This window comes from Acyrthosiphon pisum, chromosome X (genome assembly GCF_005508785.2).
Source record: "Acyrthosiphon pisum isolate AL4f chromosome X, pea_aphid_22Mar2018_4r6ur, whole genome shotgun sequence".
Lineage (NCBI taxonomy): Eukaryota > Metazoa > Arthropoda > Insecta > Hemiptera > Aphididae > Acyrthosiphon > Acyrthosiphon pisum.
Genome location: NC_042493.1, coordinates 83,821,850 through 83,835,045, shown reverse-complemented (window position 1 = coordinate 83,835,045; position 13,196 = coordinate 83,821,850). Strand labels below are relative to the sequence as shown.

General features: G+C 25.5%; 1 protein-coding gene across 1 annotated transcript in view; it reads left to right on the top strand.

The window, feature by feature from the left end:
* Positions 1 to 13,196, top strand: part of LOC100169186 (neurexin-1) — a 285,341-nt gene that overhangs the window by 18,503 nt on the left and 253,642 nt on the right. The window lies entirely within an intron of this gene.

Below are 13,196 nucleotides of genomic sequence, written 5' to 3'. Positions count from 1 at the left end.
AATAACTAAACCTATTTTATATTAAATATTTAAATGTCATTAATTTATAAAAATAACATAATGTTTAAAGTTTAAAATCTGCTTTTTTTTTTTTTACTAACTTTTCTTCTAAAAAGGATACGATAACGGGTTGTCACCGGAAAGTAAGCTCCAACGCACTCGGTAGTTTAAAAAAGTCAAATAATTTTTTTTTGTGGAGGGGGGCGGAAAAACATTGGCACCCGGGCGCCAAATTTCTGAATACGTCTCTGCTGTTATCTTATGATACAGTATTACAAACAGTTTCATCTATTTTATAGTTTTATTTTTTAATCGTAAATCATCTATTTATGAAGGTATACTGTATCATATAATTCTATACAACATTTAAATACCTAGTTAAAATTGTAATATATTTTACATTATTCTTTTTAATTACATATATAATTACTTTATTATATAATTTACCTGTAGCAATACTTTACTTACAAATTTTATTTTGACAGTTCATTATGTATAAAAAAAAACATTTATGAAATTCTAAATATCATATTAATGTATGAAATAACAAACTAACTAATCATAATATTATTTTAATTACATCTATAAATAAGTATTATAAATTATACGCATATAAAATATGAATAACTTAAATACATTCAACTATTTTACTTTCAATTTTATGAGAACAATAAGAAATAATAAGTATAAGACAATAAAATATGCGTCTGAATTGTTTACAGAAATACATTATATTGCTATATATTGTATTTATATTACTTCCAAGTAAAATTTAATGAATTGTTCAAATTTACGTATAATTATTGTAAATTTAATTCATGAATGAATTTAAACTAAAATATTTAGCTACTTAGGCGTCACTTCATCTGATAGAAGGTAATTATATTACAACATGTTGATCATTTTTTTACTGATAGTTTAAAAGATTTACTGTGATACAAATGCATTTTTTCCTGCTAAGAATATCTATAGTTATCATAGTTTAAGTTAAACTATTTTCCAGATCAATGATTACCTAGCATGCAATTTATTAATTTTACGATTAAGTATTAAACACTAATTATTAAGAGAAATATTTTGGTAATACATTGTATTTTACAATTTTATTCTAAAAAATATATTTGTTGTTTTTTTTCTTAAGTTCCGTAATTGCGTGTATCATATTCATATAATAGTAATAGCTTTTTTTAAAAGTAAATTAAAAACACTGACTAATCAACAATTTGTTATAAATCGTTTCGAAGACATTTCAAAAAACGTAATTTTAAATTAATATCCACTGTTGTTTCTTATTACTTTACTGCACTTAAATATTTCCCAAAACTCTATCGTTGTCCCTGTAAGGATTTCTCTTCATCATAATAATATATTATAAAATACATTTAACTATTGATGTTACCAATTATACTAGCGTCATATTACGGTACACATCCACATAAATATCAGTATATTGTTGTCATTTTTGTTATAATTTAGATAAACATTTCAATTTACCTACTTTAATTATTTTATTTTATTAGGTCTATTATGTTTTTTTTTCTATTAATTGAAACATTGAAAATATTCTTAAATTTAGATTTTCTATGTGTAGAATATTAAATTTATAGAGCTAATGAAATATAATTTTCATAAAAATCGTTATTTAGATTTTTTTTTAAACGCAAATATAATATGTAGTATTTAATGTTAACATATTATTAATTATCATAAAATCTTATAAAAATAAATAATATGATTATTTTAATTATATTATATTAATACTGGTGATGTTCGTACCTACATAATATATTATGTGTAAATTACAAATCAGTTAAACGTACCAAATCATTAGGAAGATAAAAAAAAAATTAATAACTAAAAATTTCATATTTCATATTCTCTAAAAAAAAATGCACCTCATAATATATATTTGACATTTAATGGAACTAGCTGACAGTAATTTTTATGAGCATACATATATTAATATTTATAAATTATATCATATTATACTATTACATTACCTACATCATATAATATATTCTCTCTAGTTGAATTATTTTTAATTGCTAACAAATCTACCATTTATTATATTATGTAATATTAGATTCGTATAATCCAAAGGATATAATATTTTCACGTGTATTACATACACATATGTAATAGAATAGGTATTGGGCAAAAATGAAAAAGACGAGAAAAAAAGAACTAGGTGCTTATTTGGCGTGCGTGCGAGACGGACACATCACACATAACACTCTCACTAACACACACACACACACACACCTCGGGAATCAAGTGTAATTTCACATAGTTTTTCTTTGCACTATTCTTCGGTTGTTAAAAGCTTTTTACTGTCGCGGAAACTGTTTTTTCGTCACCTCATGCGCATGATGCACACAAACATTCGCAGTTTCTTTTCCTACTCTAATCGTTTATATAATATGACGTGAAAGCTATTTGTGAGACATTTCTTGTGTGCTTAATATATGATATCTAGTTGTGGACATTTTAGGAAAAGGATACCGATTGTATTAAGAAGATGTTGTACTCTCGAGTTTTTAGTAAAATCGACACATTATATGAATAACACTGTTTACTAACCATATTGGTTTTAGAAGAAAAAATTAAATTTCTTTGGAGATAATGATCCAGTTTTTTTAGTATAAGTATTAAAAATAGTTTTTCGTAGCGAAATTTGCGAAATAAATAGACACTAAATATATTAAGAAACAGATATGTCATTTTCTCCAAAATGTCTTTCTTTTTCGATTGTATTATTTATAATTAGTGTTTCAATAAGTAACTTATTTGCATATAAAGGAATTTTCTAAACATAATCTTTTATACAATTTCTTGTTTATTTACTCAATAGTAATAAAACTCATAACATGTCAAATTCTTTAAATTTATACTAAAATAGATTTTAATTATTTATAGTTTTATTAAACAACATAGAAAACACCACGACGGTGAAAAGGCCCTATACGCTGTAAAATCTGTAGATTTGTATTCATCAACGTAAGTAGTCACCTCTGTATAATAAAAACAAAGTGCTAATCTAATAATAAATTATCGATAATTTAGCAGAATTTGTCCAGTTGTCATTATGTATTATAATATAGTTCCACGGTGGGATCTTAAAACTCGAGACGATTTACGAGCACGCGATGGTCTTAACAATGGTAACCATCTTATACCGAAAAATTACACTAGTTTACAATCATCACCTTGTCTCACTTCACTGTGAAGTAGATGCAGCTTAGAATTTCTCTCAACTGCAAACACGAAAGAATCTGCGATTGTTTGGAAGAAAACGGTCCCTTGTCGACGGCTGTACAACCCATCGGAGATAATAAAATTGTTCGTCCCCATAATCGTCGAGGTATACTTACGCATCCTGCACATTGTACAATGTACATATATATGAATGCAGTGGGTTAATTTATACGTTTATAAATATAACATGTATATCGGTATCTGTGTGTAGACGTACATCAGTGTGCACCATAAATGCGTCATGATATAAATGATAGTTTAAACCATCTACATGTTGATCTTAAAACTATTTTATTTTATATTAGTTAGGTAGCATGTAGAATACACATCAAATTAATAGCTTTTGAAATTCTAATGAATCCCCAAATTCAATTGCCTAGGAACATTGGGTCTATACATGCGCATAATAACCATATACTAATAATAAACTTAAGGAGATTCTGGTACGTTACGGAATGAGCTTCCTATTATTTAGCAGTTTGTCAGTTACTTAAAAAGTGACTTTTAAGTATTTGCTTTCAATTTTCCGTTATATAATTGTCTGTTTTTAAAGCTAAAAGCAACTGATAATAATGAAAAAAAAAAACGTTCATGATTTAGAAAAATACAGTTAAATAAAATAATAATACAATTTTTTTAAAAATAACACATTTATATACTGCTCATTATGCTCAAAAGTTAGTGGTGAAACTACAGTTTAGGTGAATTGTAGCCAAAATATTTGATATAATGCTCTAACTAATAGTGAATGAGGGTGGATAAAGCTGGAGAGGTTATTCGGAGAATTGGTTACTTACTATTTTTTAAGGGAGGCCCAGTGAAATTTCACTAAAAATGGCTTGAGTAGTTGGTATAACACACTGTTATCATGGGGTTAAAATATACATTTTAACAAACTATTTTGGTTTTCCATTAAATCTTTAAACGTTTATAATAATACACATTAATATTTATGACGATCATACACGAAGTAATATGTTAATTCTACAACAGAAAATATATATGAACATTATGAAAAAAAAACTATTTTAGTTTATATTGTTTTATTCAATGAATAATTTACTGATACACATCATTAACCATAATGGGTTCAACTGTTAATATGTAATTTGTAATGTCGTTAACGGAAATTATTATTCAGTAAATACATAGGTACATTCATGCTGGTAAATGTAAATGATTAGCCATCATGATTCATCCTGCAAATAAGTAGTGGTAATGTTATAATGATATGAAATTTCGTATAGCCATCATAACCTTATTATATGAGTTAACTACCAAATACTAATCTAATTAATGTGCTGGGACATAAAACTCCTAATAATTGCGATATCTACTGACAAGGTATAACATATTTACAAACAATAACCACATCCCAAAACCACACAGCATTGAGGAGCAATATCTCACCAATGGATTAATGAAAAATGAAAATTTGAACATGTTATTTCATAAAAAAAAATAGCATTATTAACTTATGAAATTTTAAGTATGGTTACTATTTGAAATTCAAAAATTGATAGTGGTTCGCCTAATAAATATAAGGGTGAACAATATACAATAATTATACAGTTCTAGAATAGTGTAAATTTATAATTTTGAAAAAAGTTAATATTTTTTGAAATAATATGTGCTGTTTGAGAAAATAATCAGCCTGTATATATCTGTTATTTTCTATTAAAATATTGACAACAATGTTATCCTAAGAAGTAATACATGTTTTAAATAATTACATACAATTAATTATCATGCACTTTGCATGGTAAAATTGTGATCAGGGTAAGTTCTGGATGAAAAGGTGCACTTTTACAGTGTTACCATAATCAATGTGGGTTCAGGGAGTAATGAGTATTGATAAAAAAAAAAAAGTAAGTATAAAATATTAAATAACTGTGGACAAAAATTTTTTTAGAACTATTCAGTTGAGTATGATTAAATAAAGTATACTCATAAATTGTACTTAAACGTTTATTGATATTATATATATATTATTTTTTTAAATCAGTATTTATTATTATTATCGACTATAGTGTTTAAAATAATAAAATGTTGTCCATTGAATTTCAGTGTTTATATATTATACTATTATACATTGAATGTGAATATTGAATCTTTGGATGTCATTGCTAAAAACTCGGTCATCTGAACAAAAAATATACATGGATCTTTTGTTTCTTTTTTGTTTATTTTTAGAGATAACACCGTATTTTTTTTTTTTTACTTTCCATTGTTCTGAATTTAAATAAAATTACATTTCAAGCTATGTTAAATGGAGTAAGAATGATTTGTGAAGGCAGAATATTAAGATATTTAACACTATTGTATAGGATAATCCGGAGGTATAAGTTATTTTGTACAGAGTATATTATTATGCTAGCACAATGTATACATTAGTGTTATAACACTAGTATATTGTAATTTGTGACTTTCAAATTATTAATATTATTATTTAAGGGGAACTCATTTTTTTTTTTTCATTTTAGTAGGTGTTAAATATTAATATTTTAATATTTAAATATTTAAATATTAATGACAAAAAAATATAACAGAATAACAAAATCATTGCTTTACCTGATAATATAGTTCTAACCAAATGGTTTGTTTCTTATGTATTATATTTTAATTAAGATACGTTTAATACAATTTAATAAATTAATTTTTTAAGGGGGTAATTTAAGGGAATTAATTTGACATTCCCTACAAATAACACTAACTTATAATACTAAAAATATTAGCATTTCCTGTAACATTAATCAATTTCAACTTAGCTCTTTGTATCTATTAATACGCGTACGATAAAAATATGTAGTCTTATAACTTCTTTTAAAATCTAAGTAATAAACTGTCCTTATTTCAAAAAAAAAAATGATTTTTCGTGTAAAATGGATACTAATATAAAACAATAACTTAGTTAATAATTGATAAATCATCGATATCGATGAAATTAAAATTATGTTATTCTAATTATTAAACAGGGATATTGTTTTTAAATGTCTTGTTATTATTTCAGTTAAATTAAACATCCGAATTCTTGAAAAGCAGTAATTTTTATTTATTTAAATAAAATCTTCTATTTTTGTTTTAACTACCTATAGTTTAATTTTTCCTTAACTAAAGATTTTACTATTTTAGAATAACCTAATTAACTAGGTTTTCATTGTTTAAACTGTTCAATGAGCTACATAGAAGTTCCAGAACACTTTGCACTACGAAAAATATTATACGACTTTGCTTAAGTTACGTCTTCTATTTTTTTATCGGTAAAGTTTGAAATGGAATGAGAGAACTCAGAGTGAAAAATTATTCACGGAAAAAGGAACTTATTTAATTTAGATGAAAGTGCGTATAACTTAGTTTTTAAAATTTGCAGACTTTTTAATGTGAGAAAACTGCATAAATTTACATTTTTAATCGAGAAATGACATTCTATTAAAAGTTTCTGTAAAAATGTCTACCGGAAATCTGTAATTTAATTCTATACATTAATAATAATCATTTAATTGTGACGTTAATAGTTATTGAAAATGTAAAATTAAAATATTCTGTTTAGAACAGCATTTATGTCTTATATTCATAATATATAAATAAATGTATATTGTATGTATGTCTGTATGTATGTATGTATGTATGTATGTATGAATGTATTTATTTATGTAGGTATGTATTTATGTATATGAGTATATATATATATGTACGTACGTATGTTTTATGTATTAAAATAATTTTCTCAGTAAAAGTGTATTGTTTTATTATTATAATTATTTGTATTTATCATAATTTAAATAGAAATATAATGACATTTACATATTATATACATATAGTTATAAATCATGCTCACAAGATGAAATTCTCACACAGGGTTATACCAACATTGTTTCATGATTACTGATAAGCTTAAAATTATATTACTCTAAAAATATTTTAAAGCTAACATATTGGCATATATTTTTAAAAAAAATCACAGGGGTGGGGATAATTATGGGATAAGGGCCCCAAAGATAAGTAGATGGAGAACTTAGAAGAACGGCCTCCCACAAGGTAGTGTGCTAGAACTCACACTTTTCAACATATACACTAATGATCAATCTATACTTACCTAGGCGGGTATCAAACATTTTATAGATGCCGACGATATAGCCCTAGCTGTCCAAAGTGATAACTTCCATGATGTTGAAAGAGCACTGGAGAAATCACTTAATGTAATGTCTGATTACTATGATGAAAACTACTTAAAACCGAACCCAACTAGACACAAGTCTGTGCTTTTCACCTTAAACCCAAAGAGGCAGATCGAAAACTGAAAATTGAATGGCAAGGAGCTGCATTAGAGAACTCTGCACACCCTATATACCTTTCCAATACGATTCCAACGTATAAATACCATTCTGAGAAAACTAAGCGAAAAATTTCTGCAATGAATAATATACTCTGGAAACTCACAGGCTCTATGTATGGGGGCCACCGCACATACATTACGAATATCTGCATCATCACTTTGTTTCTCTGCTGGATAATTTGCCAGTCCTGTGTGGAGTAGGTCCGTCCACACAAAACAAATAGATACCATATTTAATGAATCTTGCTATCTAATCTAGTAACTAGTTGTCTCAAGAACACTCCACTTCCTAAAATCTACCAACTCGCTGGTATCGCCTTCTGAACATCCACCGGGTAGTTTCAGCAGGCTGGGAAAGGACCAAAGCTGAAACTGATATATGACACCCACTACATGGAAAAAATACACCCAATTACAGACTTAAATCCAGCAAAAGCTTTCTTAAAACCACAAAACCTATAAATAAACACCATGAAGAGGGACCAAGAGAAAGGAGGAAATTCTATATATTAGATTTTTTATTTATTTATATCCATATAGACTCTGATCTGTATATATCTATTTTATTTTATATGTCTACTTATGATTTATTACCATTTGTTTGTATTCATCTAATTGTGGTTGTATGACATGAAGAAAAAAAAAGGCCCCATTTGAATCTCCTCCGCGAGGGTAATTACTTCAGATAAATATTTTACTCTTTGAAGCCATAAATAATTTAAAAGGAAACTAAAGCTAACAGTATATTTGAAAAAAAATATGCATACATTTGATATACATATTTTTAAAAGTTACTTATTTACCATAAAAATATTATATGAAACAAAAATATTCAGAGTATCACCACTTAGACTGATAATAATACAAATTAGTATGTTTTTGTTTATAATTGATACGATTAAATTAAGTTATACGCACATATAATATAATATCTAACTTTATAAATCTGATATGAAAATCTCTCACAGGCTAAACTCTGGAACTACTTATCAGATCTTCTTGATTTTTTTTTTAAACAAAAGAGTATTTCACGGAGAAGGTTTATATGAAAGAAAACTTTAGGAAAATCCACAGGCAAAGTAGGAAATCTGGATGTCAAAAATACAACAATGGTGCCATCTGTCCAGAAAAAAATTAACTAGGTAAATAATAAAAAAAATTATTTAGTATATTGTTGCAGATTAAAATAATAATAGCGTATAATATATTGGTGGCTATTGGTTAATCGGGCGTGTTTGTTGATTTGTATTATTATCTTTTGTCAATATATATAAATTAATGTTTGTGGGTAAATTATGTTTTTGTTAGTTGTATTTTATAATAATAAGGCAAAAAATGCTGTGATGTTACAACTTGAATATCTATAATAAACGTAATATTTTTAAATAACAAAATATTCAAATGTTTTCAAAAGTCTGAACAAATGTTATTTACAGTAATTAATATACATAAACAAAAAAATCTGGGCTAAAGACCAATAAAAAAAGAAACTAAAAAAATAAATACTTGTCAGCATCGTATTTGTTTATAATATTGTATTTAAAAGCGTAGTTTCGTTTTTATTTTTAAACGGAAGCCTACCTATAAGTACTTATTGTAATATACATACAAACGAAATAAACAATTTAACTACACTCGGAAACTAGTTAACTATGCAGATTATAGGTACAGTACTTAAGTTGAAGACCCGTCCTGGGATAATGTATTTGGTAGCGTACAAATCGACTTGATTATAATCCAAAAAGGGTTATGTGAAAATAATTTATTCCTTAACTAAGAAAAGTCTTAGATTTTACCATATCATATAGTTAATTATAATCATCAATTTTAATTGAGATGTTATAATATTTAAGATGTATAAGATGTATTATATTGATTTACAATGTATAGCATAAATGGGTTATCAATGAATTTTGATTTTATAACTTTAAATATATTTAATTAACATATTCATTTTTTTATAGTTTATAAATATAAATGATAGATACTAATATTGTTAGGTAAAAATATCTTGTAAATATACATATTTGTATCAAGTTTATTTTATTATACTTTGTTTATTTGTGTACATTATTCAGATTAATTTGTTTACTTGTAGAACAATTTAAGTGTAACTTTTGATTCGTTGTACATTTTTCATTTGAATAAAAACATTAAATGACTGTACTTCAGTTAATAACGTTATTTTTTCAAATAAGTATATCAAATCCTTTATTAAATAAAATGAAACTAAATTCCCGGACTCTCTTTATAATAATATATTTATACTATTTGAATAAACTATTAAGTTCTAAATATTTTAATAGTTGTATATGAGGTTATTTTTTATAAAAATAATTTTATTTTCCGTTTTTTTCGTAATAACTTGACTAACATAACTCATTTACGGAGTGTCGGGGTTAAAGACTACCTTAGTCCTCTACTTCAGCACTTATTTATGGGTGTAATGTGTCACAACAAGCGATCAAATATCAACATAACTTTAAAGCAGTAAAAAAAGAATAATATCTATACCTTTATCTAATCCCACCATGAATAATATATTAAATAATAACTTAAAATAATATTATGTGTACTGCGTACGTACTTTTTTAGGTATTCTGTTATAACCTATGTTATACCATAGGTAATAATTACCTAAAAGTTGGAAGTTTTACTATCATCTATCGTTTTATAAAATAAGAACATTTTACTCTAACAATTTTATTAGTTAGAAATTATTTTTTTAGTAAACATTTTGAACCATCTAATAACATTACTACCTATAGTACCTATGTTAAAAAATATTTGTTTGTTTAAATCAAATACCCGATTAGTTATAAGCGCATACAACTGTGTTATATTATACTATATTATTATATTTTAACAATTATTTAATACCACAACAAAGATTCAAAAAAAAAAAAAAAGAAATACAATTTAATTTATACTTATATACCTATTTAAATATAAATTATGAAATTCAAACAAATGTTTTCACATATTTATATTATATTAGAAAAATACAATAATGTATTATAGGTAAAATGGGTTTAATTTTAACCAAAGAGTTCAAAAATTATGTTTTTCTTTTTTTAAAACTATTTAATTTTCAACTAGGTAATAAATTATTACTTGGTATTTGGTACTTAGTAGTAGTATAAGTTTCAATTATAATAAGTATTCAATATTCATCTTAAATATGCGTTGTATGAATAATAAATACTAACTTATACTTACAAACTCAATTTTTTACTCATCGTCGTATATATAATGTGTTAATTTTAAATCGCAAGCATAAATATATAAAATTAGTGGTTGGAATTGATATTTAAGTACTTACCTGTTTGAAAATATGATGTTGAATCATATTATTGATTGTTTTGAAAAATAACATGTGTTATAACAATTTTAAAATACTGTTTAAAAATGTTAAAAAAATAATTTGTAGGGAATTTATTAATGCATCTGATATTATAATTTACTTTGTTTACATTTGATATGTTTCAAAAAACATCTCTTGTATTTAAATGAAAAAAAAAATGGCATTAATTTGTTTAATGAAATATATTTTATTCTCAAAGTACATACTACAATATTACTTACGTAATATATATATCCGTTTGAAACTACAATATTTTATATAAAAGCTTAAATGCATTTGCATACCATCAAAAAGTAAATTATAGAAACTGTATTATTCAAATCTATTTCAAGTTACACATGTTAGAAGTCGATTAAAAATGCAAACTTGGTAATACAAAAGTTTTGATAAAATGTGAATGCGTATAAGAAACCGTGGATTTACGTTGACATTATAGTAATGCAAAAATTGGCTCAGCAATTCCAAGTAATGTTGTGTGTACGCATAAAGAATGTGTAAAAAAAAAATTATGAAATAAAACCATTAGCTATAAAATATGTAAGGCCTAAATAATTAATAAATATGCATTTATTGAGGCTGAACAATAATATACAACTAGATTCCTGATGGTTTAAATTATCCTTTTTCAAAGTAACTCATGTCTATTACCATAATGACACTTAACAAATAGTACTTAAAATAACACTTAAATAGTATTCTTTCCATTAACATGTAATTAAAATGTATTATTTGTACGTGCCTGAACGGATCAGGTGAAGGAGACAGCGTTCTTAAAATTGTCATCAAAATTATAAAAATTATAAATTATAATTACTTATAATGTATGCAATTTATTTTTTTTGTTTTATTTATAAAATCATTGTAGAAATATGAATTTGAATATTACTTCTGTCGACACATTCTTTAATATTATATTACTAATTATTAATTAATTATTATTACCTAAGTAATTATTACTATGTAAAAACATATTAATCATCAATATTACATTTTCCAATGGTAATATTATTAAAATGTGTTCCATTTCACTTTATACAATATTCTAGATAGAATTAAATTTTGAGTGTTTTCAAAATAAAAAAAAACTTTTTATAAAAGTAGGTAGGTGAAATTACATAAAATAATATTATGATTTATAATTATTATGTTTAGCTTCAGCGCCTTTGACACTAGTAAATGTTTTATTTATGTTTCGTGGCTTGTTAATATTAAATATTTCTTGTCTTAAGAGAAACAAAAAGTACTATAATTTAAGAAAATTAGTACCTATATACCTAGACAACTTTATTTTTATGAAATTTAGCTTTCATTTTTTTTTTCATTTTTGCTAACAAAATCGCGAATACCGCCTTAGGGGTGGTATTATTATTTTCTCGTACCTGCACGAAAGTTTAATTTTTGATGCTGGTTGAAGTGTTGGAAAATTACCTTTTTCCATCCAGCGTAGAGTAAATACTTTTGCTGGCCTGAAGGCAGATAAGTGTTTTCATCTTCATTCAGTGGTTGTGAAAGTTACTGTCCAAATCGGATTAATATAGACATGCACGTATCGATACGTTTCGTCTAATATATCAAATATAAGATTGTAGTTGGGTTACTGCCGTGCAGTCTTATGAAAGAGTTTGGCGAATCTAGACACTGAGAAAGGCAACATCAGTTCATTATGGATTACCGTCAGACACTCTGCGGTGATCCTATCAAAACATAAATCCTTTGTTACATCATATTACAACCTCCTTGCATGACGTACACATTTAAACATTTTACATTTTAAAGTTCTCGAAATAGTGTGGTACCAATCGGTTTATACACGCATTTTATTGAATTACGTTTTAATCAAAATAAATAAAATGAAACGATATAAATAAAAGTTTAAAAATATAATATACAACACATTTTTTATAAATACATACAAATATAATAATTATTATTAAATGAAAAAAAATGCTGTGTCGAATCAAAACAATATTGTACTGTCACGATGGCTGTGTTACTAAGTAGGTACAATTGCTTCGGTAATATTGGTAAGAGGTAGAGGCGTGACAAAAATACTAGGTAGGTGTAACACTGTAGCTCGTGTGGTAAAGCAATTTCAGTATTGGGTGAAATTCAGCCCTCGTCTACTAACGGCTAGTGCCACAAACATCACCCACGACTGAAATAGCTCACTTCCCTCCTTTTTCAGAAATATACAATTATTTTTAATTAAAATATAATAGTATTAATAAAATGTATAGAATT